Source organism: Lissotriton helveticus, chromosome 5_1 (assembly GCF_964261635.1).
Source record: "Lissotriton helveticus chromosome 5_1, aLisHel1.1, whole genome shotgun sequence".
Taxonomy (NCBI): Eukaryota; Metazoa; Chordata; class Amphibia; order Caudata; family Salamandridae; genus Lissotriton; species Lissotriton helveticus.
This window is the reverse complement of record NC_136065.1, coordinates 1796168280-1796181052: the sequence shown is the minus strand read 5'-3', so window position 1 is coordinate 1796181052 and position 12773 is coordinate 1796168280.

Sequence of the window (12773 nt, the reverse complement as noted above, 5' to 3'; positions counted from 1 at the left end):
CCAAAAACGATACAGAAAAGGGGGTGGTGATGAACAGAGTGTCTGAATTAAGCAGACCACTCTTACCCAGTCCAAAGATCAGGGCTTGATCCATCACCGTTATTTATCTCACTGCCCCATCCCAGCTCAGAACCTGGCTATATGCAAATTAGTCTGTCCCTGGCCCAGTGCATCATGGGAACAGGGCAGACCAAACTACCAAGCCAATTCTTCACCAGAAAGGAGACAAGCTACCGGGGACCGGTTTCTGGCATTTCAGCCTCTTCGGCCCGGCTTGCTTGAATCCTGATGGAGCAGTGAGAAAGGGACTGTTGGACAGGCCGCATGTTCGAGCTGTACCCCCTCCCCGCAATGGGACCAGGACCCTGGCTCTCCCTGCATCCCCCGCCAGAGTCCACCAACGACCACCCGAAGTACCCTGCAATCCCTCCACTACAAGACACCAGCTCCGGACCCAGCTGGCCCGGGTCACCATCTACCCCACGACATCGACCCGGCCGCCATCTTGGGGCACTGCAGCACGAGGCCGCGTGGCCTCAACTCGACCCTCACCCTGGGCCCGGCCGGGCCCGACATCGAGGCACCAACCTCCCCCCAGGAGGCAGAGTGACCACTTGGCGAGTCAATGGGAGAAGGAATCGTCAACGGCTCTCCCCCGCCAGGTGTCGATCACCCCAGGCCGCCTGGGCGCTGGCTCCACCCCCCTGCTGGGTGTCTGGACTCCCTCATCCCGGACCTCCCGGCCCCCAGGCGCGAGGGTCCGGACATCAAAGGGGACCAGACCTATAACTGGGGCAGGACCAGACCAGGAAGGCAGTTGTATCCTGGAGTCGAGAGACCCGAGAAGAACTCATCCGTGACTTGGCCTGCTGGCGCTGCCGCGGCCCTCTGCCTCGTGAAACTATCGTCTTGGCCTGCTGGCGCTGCCGCGGCCCTCTGCCTCGTGAAACCATCGTCTTGGCCTGCTGGCGCTGCCGCGGCCCTCTGCCTCGTGAAACCATCGTCTTGGCCTGCTGGCGCTGCCGCGGCCCTCTGCCTCGTGAAACCATCGTCTTGGCCTGCTGGCGCTGCCGCGGCCCTCTGCCTCGTGAAACCATCGTCTTGGCCTGCTGGCGCTGCCGCGGCCCTCTGCCTCGTGAAACCATCGACTTGGCCTGCTGGCGCTGCCGCGGCCCTCTGCTTTATGAGACTATCACCTTGGCCTGCTGGCGCTGCCGCGGCCCGATCCACAGACCCTCCAGCTCGAGGATTGTGAGCTCGCCTTTTACCACCACCTGTACCGATCCGGTACTAAGACTGTCCCGCTACCCCCTTTCCCTACAGAGACTAGAAGTGAGAGGACCCCCGGGTCCAAGTTATCCTGTATCGCTGATATCCTTGCCTTAAGAACCTTATATAAAGCCTTGAACTCGACTTGGTGTGGTGCCTGTTTGTGGGGAGGGAGGGTACTTGTCTGTACGATCGCCGGAGACGGTCCCCCTCGGGGATCTCTCCCTCGGTATCCGGCCGACCCTCAGGGTCCCCGTCTAACAGGGACTCATGTCTGAGTATACCCTGCCACACCTATAGTGGCCAAAAACGATACAGAAAAGGGGGTGGTGATGAACAGAGTGTCTGAATTAAGCAGACCACTCTTACCCAGTCCAAAGATCAGGGCTTGATCCATCACCGTTATTTATCTCACTGCCCCATCCCAGCTCAGAACCTGGCTATATGCAAATTAGTCTGTCCCTGGCCCAGTGCATCATGGGAACAGGGCAGACCAAACTACCAAGCCAATTCTTCACCAGAAAGGAGACAAGCTACCGGGGACCGGTTTCTGGCATTTCAGCCTCTTCGGCCCGGCTTGCTTGAATCCTGATGGAGCAGTGAGAAAGGGACTCATGTCTGAGTATACCCTGCCACACCTATAGTGGCCAAAAATGATACAGAAAAGGGGGTGGTGATGAACAGAGTGTCTGAATTAAGCAGACCACTCTTACCCAGTCCAAAGATCAGGGCTTGATCCATCACCGTTATTTATCTCACTGCCCCATCCCAGCTCAGAACCTGGCTATATGCAAATTAGTCTGTCCCTGGCCCAGTGCATCATGGGAACAGGGCAGACCAAACTACCAAGCCAATTCTTCACCAGAAAGGAGACAAGCTACCGGGAACCGGTTTCTGGCATTTCAGCCTCTTCGGCCCGGCTTGCTTGAATCCTGATGGAGCAGTGAGAAAGGGACTCATGTCTGAGTATACCCTGCCACACCTATAGTGGCCAAAAACGATACAGAAAAGGGGGTGGTGATGAACAGAGTGTCTGAATTAAGCAGACCACTCTTACCCAGTCCAAAGATCAGGGCTTGATCCATCACCGTTATTTATCTCACTGCCCCATCCCAGCTCAGAACCTGGCTATATGCAAATTAGTCTGTCCCTGGCCCAGTGCATCATGGGAACAGGGCAGACCAAACTACCAAGCCAATTCTTCACCAGAAAGGAGACAAGCTACCGGGGACCGGTTTCTGGCATTTCAGCCTCTTCGGCCCGGCTTGCTTGAATCCTGATGGAGCAGTGAGAAAGGGACTCATGTCTGAGTATACCCTGCCACACCTATAGTGGCCAAAAACGATACAGAAAAGGGGGTGGTGATGAACAGAGTGTCTGAATTAAGCAGACCACTCTTACCCAGTCCAAAGATCAGGGCTTGATCCATCACCGTTATTTATCTCACTGCCCCATCCCAGCTCAGAACCTGGCTATATGCAAATTAGTCTGTCCCTGGCCCAGTGCATCATGGGAACAGGGCAGACCAAACTACCAAGCCAATTCTTCACCAGAAAGGAGACAAGCTACCGGGGACCGGTTTCTGGCATTTCAGCCTCTTCGGCCCGGCTTGCTTGAATCCTGATGGAGCAGTGAGAAAGGGACTCATGTCTGAGTATACCCTGCCACACCTATAGTGGCCAAAAACGATACAGAAAAGGGGGTGGTGATGAACAGAGTGTCTGAATTAAGCAGACCACTCTTACCCAGTCCAAAGATCAGGGCTTGATCCATCACCGTTATTTATCTCACTGCCCCATCCCAGCTCAGAACCTGGCTATATGCAAATTAGTCTGTCCCTGGCCCAGTGCATCATGGGAACAGGGCAGACCAAACTACCAAGCCAATTCTTCACCAGAAAGGAGACAAGCTACCGGGGACCGGTTTCTGGCATTTCAGCCTCTTCGGCCCGGCTTGCTTGAATCCTGATGGAGCAGTGAGAAAGGGACTCATGTCTGAGTATACCCTGCCACACCTATAGTGGCCAAAAACGATACAGAAAAGGGGGTGGTGATGAACAGAGTGTCTGAATTAAGCAGACCACTCTTACCCAGTCCAAAGATCAGGGCTTGATCCATCACCGTTATTTATCTCACTGCCCCATCCCAGCTCAGAACCTGGCTATATGCAAATTAGTCTGTCCCTGGCCCAGTGCATCATGGGAACAGGGCAGACCAAACTACCAAGCCAATTCTTCACCAGAAAGGAGACAAGCTACCGGGGACCGGTTTCTGGCATTTCAGCCTCTTCGGCCCGGCTTGCTTGAATCCTGATGGAGCAGTGAGAAAGGGACTCATGTCTGAGTATACCCTGCCACACCTATAGTGGCCAAAAACGATACAGAAAAGGGGGTGGTGATGAACAGAGTGTCTGAATTAAGCAGACCACTCTTACCCAGTCCAAAGATCAGGGCTTGATCCATCACCGTTATTTATCTCACTGCCCCATCCCAGCTCAGAACCTGGCTATATGCAAATTAGTCTGTCCCTGGCCCAGTGCATCATGGGAACAGGGCAGACCAAACTACCAAGCCAATTCTTCACCAGAAAGGAGACAAGCTACCGGGGACCGGTTTCTGGCATTTCAGCCTCTTCGGCCCGGCTTGCTTGAATCCTGATGGAGCAGTGAGAAAGGGACTCATGTCTGAGTATACCCTGCCACACCTATAGTGGCCAAAAACGATACAGAAAAGGGGGTGGTGATGAACAGAGTGTCTGAATTAAGCAGACCACTCTTACCCAGTCCAAAGATCAGGGCTTGATCCATCACCGTTATTTATCTCACTGCCCCATCCCAGCTCAGAACCTGGCTATATGCAAATTAGTCTGTCCCTGGCCCAGTGCATCATGGGAACAGGGCAGACCAAACTACCAAGCCAATTCTTCACCAGAAAGGAGACAAGCTACCGGGGACCGGTTTCTGGCATTTCAGCCTCTTCGGCCCGGCTTGCTTGAATCCTGATGGAGCAGTGAGAAAGGGACTCATGTCTGAGTATACCCTGCCACACCTATAGTGGCCAAAAACGATACAGAAAAGGGGGTGGTGATGAACAGAGTGTCTGAATTAAGCAGACCACTCTTACCCAGTCCAAAGATCAGGGCTTGATCCATCACCGTTATTTATCTCACTGCCCCATCCCAGCTCAGAACCTGGCTATATGCAAATTAGTCTGTCCCTGGCCCAGTGCATCATGGGAACAGGGCAGACCAAACTACCAAGCCAATTCTTCACCAGAAAGGAGACAAGCTACCGGGGACCGGTTTCTGGCATTTCAGCCTCTTCGGCCCGGCTTGCTTGAATCCTGATGGAGCAGTGAGAAAGGGACTCATGTCTGAGTATACCCTGCCACACCTATAGTGGCCAAAAACGATACAGAAAAGGGGGTGGTGATGAACAGAGTGTCTGAATTAAGCAGACCACTCTTACCCAGTCCAAAGATCAGGGCTTGATCCATCACCGTTATTTATCTCACTGCCCCATCCCAGCTCAGAACCTGGCTATATGCAAATTAGTCTGTCCCTGGCCCAGTGCATCATGGGAACAGGGCAGACCAAACTACCAAGCCAATTCTTCACCAGAAAGGAGACAAGCTACCGGGGACCGGTTTCTGGCATTTCAGCCTCTTCGGCCCGGCTTGCTTGAATCCTGATGGAGCAGTGAGAAAGGGACTCATGTCTGAGTATACCCTGCCACACCTATAGTGGCCAAAAACGATACAGAAAAGGGGGTGGTGATGAACAGAGTGTCTGAATTAAGCAGACCACTCTTACCCAGTCCAAAGATCAGGGCTTGATCCATCACCGTTATTTATCTCACTGCCCCATCCCAGCTCAGAACCTGGCTATATGCAAATTAGTCTGTCCCTGGCCCAGTGCATCATGGGAACAGGGCAGACCAAACTACCAAGCCAATTCTTCACCAGAAAGGAGACAAGCTACCGGGGACCGGTTTCTGGCATTTCAGCCTCTTCGGCCCGGCTTGCTTGAATCCTGATGGAGCAGTGAGAAAGGGACTCATGTCTGAGTATACCCTGCCACACCTATAGTGGCCAAAAACGATACAGAAAAGGGGGTGGTGATGAACAGAGTGTCTGAATTAAGCAGACCACTCTTACCCAGTCCAAAGATCAGGGCTTGATCCATCACCGTTATTTATCTCACTGCCCCATCCCAGCTCAGAACCTGGCTATATGCAAATTAGTCTGTCCCTGGCCCAGTGCATCATGGGAACAGGGCAGACCAAACTACCAAGCCAATTCTTCACCAGAAAGGAGACAAGCTACCGGGGACCGGTTTCTGGCATTTCAGCCTCTTCGGCCCGGCTTGCTTGAATCCTGATGGAGCAGTGAGAAAGGGACTCATGTCTGAGTATACCCTGCCACACCTATAGTTGCGGTGGAAGCGTGATTTGCAGGTGTGCATGGTGTAGTTCTCTTCAATGAACACGGAGAGTTGGGTGTTGATGGCCTTCTGGATGACCTTGGCTGGGAAGGAGGGGAAGGGTCTGAAGTTCTTGAGATCTCTTGGGTCAGCGGACAGCTTCTTCAGCAGGGGGTTGATCTCAGTGTGTTTCCAGTAGTCAGGGAAGGTGGCAGTTTTGATAGAGCAGTTGTTGGTGCTGCAAAGCTGGGGGCGAAGGAGGCGGCTGCTCTATGGAAGATGTGGTACAGACAAGCATCTAATGGGGTTCCTGAGTGGATGCTATTCATGGTCTTGAGTGTGTCGTCTGTGGTGAGCGGAGTCCAGATGAGCACGATCTGTTGGGGTGCGGTGTGGTTGCATGCAGTGGTGTTGGGCCTAGTGGCAGGTACTTGGGTGTTGAGGCTGTCATAGATCTGCCTAATGTTGTGGGGGAAGAAGGTGCCACGTTTGTTGCAGAGGTCTTTGGAGAGGGGGATGTCTGTGGTCTCGCTTTTGGGCCTTGCAAACTCCTTGATGATGGCGAATAGTTATTTGCTGCGGTGTGCGTTGGCATTGATTCTGTCATGGAAGGCTGTTTTCTTTGTTGTTTTGAGGAGAAGGTGGTGCACGTTGATTGCAGATTTGAATGTTGCGTGGGTGTCCAGAGGTTTTATTGTTCTTCCATCTCTTCTTGAGTCGTCGGCAGGTGCAAGTGGACTCATGGAGGGCGGGAGTTAACCAGCTGGCTTTCTTGGAGTGTTGCATGCCTGGTATCTTCTTGAGGGGTGCCAGTGTGTCGGCGCAGTTGGAGATCCATAGGTGAAGGTTGCGTACTGTGGTGTGGGCATCTGTTGCAGTAGGCTGAGCGGTCGTGCTGAGGAAGTCGTTGAGAAGTCTTTTGGTGGCCCTGTTCCAGCTATGACAGAGGGGGACAGCGGTGATGAGGGCGGTAGTGTACGGTGGGCGTGGTGAAGGTGAAATGCACGCAGTGATGGTCGGTCCAGAGGAGTTTGGTGGTGTGGTCATTTGATCTTCAAACCAATAAGGCCATATCAATCCTACTGGCTGTATTTTAATTCTTATGGCCAGATTCAATGTTTAGTGGGTGGATTACTCTGTGTAATTCCTCACAATGTGCCGGATAGCCCATCTGTATTATTACAAGTGCAATAGGATATACTGCACTGACATGTTTGTGACTGAGTAACACACCTGCTAAACTCTAAACCAGGCTCTAAATAATTAGGATCAAGCAAGTGAGCATAGGACCTACATCTGGGCATACCCATTCCACTTAGGGCGAAAAGTGTTACAGCAAACAAATGATGGACAGAATGCTGGCAATGTAAACATTTATTTGCTGTAACACTTTTCGCTTGTTTCTGGTCCAGGGAGGACCTGGCCTGGCAGTTCGGTCTGGACTGTTCCCATGAAACACAGGGTCTAGACTGATTTGCATATGGCTGGGTCCAAAGTGGGGTCACGTAGTGGGCAAAAGAACGATGGATTTAACCCAGTTCTTTTGACTGGGGGAGAATGTTTGCATTGTCAGCATTCCGTCCATCATTTGTTTGCTGTAAAACGTTTAGCCCTCTGTGGGATGGGTATGCCCAGAAGTGGGTCCCTTGCTAACTGTGCCACTGGATTCAAGCTAGCCTGGCTGAAGAAGGGTGACATACCCTTAAACCGGTCACAGGATGCTTGCTTCCGATCCAGGAAAGACCTGGCCTGGCAGTTCGGTCGGTACTGTTCCCATGGGGCACAGAGTCAAGACTGATTTGCAAATGGCTGGGTCCAAACTGGGATGGGGTAGTGGGCAAAAGAACAATGGATTTAACCCAGATCTTTTGACTTGGGGAGAATGTTTGTAATGTCAGCATTCCGTCCTTCATTTCCAGTCCAGGGAGGACCTGGCCTGGCAGTTCGGTCTGGACTGTTCCCATGGGGCACTGGGTCAAGACTGATTTGCATATGGCTGGGTCCAAACTGGGGTGGTGTAATGGGCAAAAGAACTATGGATTTAACCCAGATCTTTTGACTGAGGGAGAACGTTTGCATTGTCAGCATTCCGTCAATCATTTTTTTGGCTGTAACACTTTTCGCCCTAAGTAGGATGGGTATGCCATGACATGGGTGCCTTGCTCTCTTTGCCTCTGGATTCAAGCTAGCCTGGCTGAAGAAGGGTGACATACCCTGAAAGCAGTCCAAGGATGCTTGTTTCTGGTCCAGGGAGGACCTGGCCTGGCAGTTCGGTCTGGACTGTTCCCATGGGGCACAGGGTCAAGACTGATTTGCAAATGGCTGGGTCCAAACTGGGATGGGTTAGTGGGCAAAAGAACAATGGATTTAACCTAGATCTTTTGACTGGGGGAAAATGTTTGTAATGTCAGCATTACGTCCATCATTTCCAGACCAGGGAGGACCTGGCCTGGCAGTTTGGTCTGGACTGTTCCCATGGGGCACAGGGTCAAGACTAGTTTGCATATGGCTGGGTCCAAACTGAGGTGGTGTAGTGGGCAAAAGAACGATGGATTTAACCCAAATATTTTGACTGGGGGAGATTGTTTGCATTGTCAGCATTCCGTCCATCATTTGTTTGCTGTAACGCTTTTCATCCTAAGTGGGATGAGTATGCCCAGACGTGGGTCCCATGATCACTGTGCCACTGGATTCAAGCTAGCCTGGCTGAAGAAGGGTGACATACCCTGAAACCAGTCCAAGGATGCTTATTTCTGGTCCAGGGAGGACCTGGCCTGACAGTTCGGTCTGGACTGTTCCCATGGGGCACAGGGTCAAGACTGATTTGCATATGGCTGGGTCCAAACTGGGGTGGCATAGTGGGCAAAAAAATGATGGATATAACCCAGATCTTTTGACTGGGGGAGAATGTTTGCATTGTCAGCATTCCATCCATCATTTGTGTGCTGTAAACTTTTTGACCTTAGAGGGATGGGTATGCCCAGACGTGGGTCCCTTGCTCACTGTGCCACTGGATTCAAGCTAGCTTGGCTGAAGAAGGGTGACATACCCTGAAACCAGTCCCAGAATGCTTGTTTCCGGTCCAGGGAGTACCTGGCCTTGCAGTTCAGGCTGGACTGTTCCCATGGGGCACAGGGTCAAGACTGATTTGCATATGGCTGGGTCCAAACAAGAACGATGGATTTAACCCACATCTTTTGACTGGGGGAGAATGTTTGCATTGTCATCAATCCATCCATCATTTGTTTGCTGTAACGCCTTCACTATTCCTGGCTTCACAAATTACAACGGTTGGCATTCTGGAATTCTTTTTTTTATAACAAACTTTATTGAGTTTTGTGTAGAGTGTAACAACCCCAAAGCAAAGCACCAGCATGTGGTTTCCCACCCCCAAAACCTGTCAACAATTTACGGTGTGTATTATGTACTGTGGAGGAAATGAAACTGCACTAATCGTAGCCTTGATGAAATGGCAAGGGTATGGGAGGCCCTTTGAGCATCCCTCCAATCTGCATAGCCTAAGATGCAGACACTTTCTTCCCATGTGTGCTTGATGTTTGGGAATTTGTCAGGGGTGTTGCGGATCAATGATTTGTAGATTTGAGAGATACCTCCGTTACCTGGTGGTCCTGTTAGGATCCTGGCACTAAACTCCGGAATTTCCTGCAAAATCGTAGAGTACACTGAAAGTGGGTGCCTACTTTGAAGGTATTTATTGAAATTGCATAGTCAATAGTGAGAAATGTTCCTGTATTTCTAGATCCCGAACCTATTCCACTTGGCGAACCCCTCTACTTGGGTCAACTGGTGAAGCCAGGTGCCCCTCCAGAGTGGCATGAGCTGTGTGGGTTTCTTGTCCCAGCCCATTAGCCGTCTTGCCCATCTCCATATCTGGAGCACCCCTATAGTTGGGCTGGGTTGGTCCACGGAATCAGACCCCCATAGATCACATATAGGACATTGTCTACACTAAGGAGCACAAGCTCAGCTGCGTAGGCCGGGCATCTCAAGCCACGAGTAAGCCATTTGTTAATCACTAGAAGGTGAGAGGCCAAGTAGTACAGCTTATAGTCAGCCATGTGAAGACCCCCATCATATGTTGACTGGCAACATTTGTCAAGTGCAATTAGTCGTGAGCCAGAGTCTTTGGATGGGTGAGATATAGGAGCACATCATCTGAATACAGCACTATATTGTCCTTGCCTCTTCCTTCCTAACCCCAGCCTCTGAGGTGGGTGTCATGTCGAACAAGTCTGGCTAGGGGTTTAATTACCAGGGTGAGAGGAGAGAGCACAGAGGGCAGCCCTACCTCACCCCCTTTGAATAGGAAAACGATCTGAAAGAACTCCATTGACGCATAATGGACAGCCCATGAGGAGTACAAGAGTTGTAAGTATTGTCAGAATCCTGGACCACATCCTGTTTTGACCAGCACTGCATCCAGGAAGGACCAGATGACTGTGTCCAATGCCTTCCCGAAATTGACTAAAAGAAGCACACCAGGTGTATGCAGCTCGTGTCTGCGGGCCAACGCCAAGTGGAGGAACTTGTAACTGGTGTTACAGGAAGGCATGAAGCTGCACTGGTCTGGATGGATCAGAGAGGGAAGCACTGAAAGAAGCTGACGGCAAGGATCTTTGTGAAGAGCTTAAGCTCCTTGTTGATTAGTGATCTTGATCTATATGAGGGCAATGTTATGGTGGTTTCCCAGGTTTGTGAATCAACACTATGGTAGCAAAGTCAAGTTTCGGGAGGAACTCTCCATGGCCTATTGCTTCCAAACAGAAGTTATGTGAAAAGGGGGTCAGCAATTTTACCCGGAAATTGCCTTAGAGTGTTTTCCCAACTCTAAGCTCTGAAAGGGTGTCCTCGACCACTCCGTGGTCAGGGGATGCTCGAGTTGTCCTCTTCAGGTTACTGAGATCATGGGTAGAAGGATATCATGAAGGATGGGATTTGTTCGTTACTCGCAGGACAAGGAGGCATGGACATTTAGTGATCGATAATAATTACCAAAGGTTTGTGCGATTTGTGATGCACATGTCTTTTGACGTCCCCACCCGTCATCAAGTATTTCAGGTACAATCCTAGATGCTAGATCTGCAGTGGCCATCCAGAAGATGAGCTTGCCAGATTTATCTCCATGTTCGTAAACTGACTGGGTGGTAGTGATACAGCACTGACTGCCTTATAAAGGGCAAGTTGTCAAAGTGAGCATTTGTCCAGCTCCAGTTTCTGGAATGTGCTGGGGCTCGGATCGAGGATGCATTGTGTCTCCTGTGCCACAATTTGGGCCTCGAGCTTTGAGATCTGGTGCCGCCTCACCCATCCTTTACAACGGGCGTGAGCCTTAGGAAGCCCTCTAATAGTGGCTTTTCCAGCCACCCAAAGCTTACCTACCAATGAGACTGTACCAATTGCCTTGGAATTAGGTCTCAATTTTTGAAGCCAACATGTTTGTACAGGCTGGATCTGTCAAATGCCATGCATTAAGCCTCCACATTAGCTATTTAGCCACTGTGTGGGAACCAATATGAAGATGGATCAGGGAGTGGTCGGAGATGCCACAGGGGAAGAGTTTCTATGTTGGTAACCTGTAGCACTTCTGAGCCAGGTAAAAGAAGTAGTCAATATTGGATTTTTTGGAGGGCAGAGTTGTGGGTGTAATCCCAGGCGTGGGGATATCAGATCCTCCAAACATTGCATAGACCCATGGCCTCATTCCAGTTTTGGAGCAATTTTGTCATACTGATTTTGTAGGCTGTCGACCTTGAAGTTGTGTCTGTGTGAACATCTGGGGCTGTATTAAAGTCACACGGGAATATCGTGCATCCCTGGGGAAACCGTGCTAGCAGGGAGATGTAAGCACTTTGGATGTAGAGGTGTGTTCCTACCAGGAGGGCCAATGTACCCGCTAAGGAGGTGTATTTTCGAGATGTCCAGGGAAGAGGTTTTCCGTAGAACAATAGCCACTCACCTCTAACCCCTGGCGAAGCCAGAGTGGTAGACTCTCTTATAGCCATATTGGCCCAGGAATCTCCTGGAGCATAATTACTGCCAGAGCCATTTGTTTGGCATATCAGATGACTGCTGTTTGTTTGATATGGTCTAGGAGGCTGATTAAAGCCCAAGAGAGGAACGTGGTATCAGCCATAGAAGCAGGTTGGGGAGGTGGGGGGAGTCTGATATCGCAGGTCGGGTCACTTTCTTGTGGATAGTGTTGCAGGAAGGAACTGACTAGTCACAGGGAGGTAGCGGGACACATGTTAGCTTAATAAAGCAGAAAGAAAGCTTCTTAGAACAAACAACTTTGAACTTAACTGTATACCCCCATACCTCCCAACACCCCCACCCCATACTTACCCCCAAGAAGCATCTGTTGCCCCCAAATGCAGAGCTGGACTGTTCCCATGAGGCACAGGATCAAGGATGATTTGCATATAGCTGGATCTGAACTGAGGTGGCAAAGTGAGCTAAAGAACGATGATGGATTCAACCCAGATCTATGACTGGGGATGAGTGTCTGAAAAGTTTCAGCACTCCGTCCATCATCTCCTTGTATTTGCTTTGTTCGCCCTAAGTTGGCAGGGTATGCCCAGACGTGGGTCCCTTGCTCACTTTGCCACTGGATTCAAGCTAACCTGGCTGATGAGGGGTGTTACCCCGAAACAAGTCCCAGGATGCCTGTTTCTGGTTCAGGGAAGACCTTGCTTGGGAGTTTGGGCTGGACTGTTCCCATGAGGCACAGGGTCAAGGCTGATTTGCATATAGCTTGGTCTGAACTGAGATGGCAGAGTGATGATGGATTCAACCCAGATCTGTGACTTGGGGTAACTATCTCAAAGGTTTCAGCACTCCGTCCATCATCTCCTAGTGTTTGCCAACTTTAGAAAATTGCCACTTTGTTGCTCTAAGTCTCCAGCAGCGATTTTCGGTTGCACAGAATCTTCTGCCCTCCTGGAGAAGGGTAAGAATGACTCTCAGGAAAGCAATCAAAAGACCTGCTGAAGGATCAGCTATGACATTCTTCTAACAGGATGGTCACAAGTGGATGTGTGCCCAAATGGCAAGCTTTAAATGAGAAGC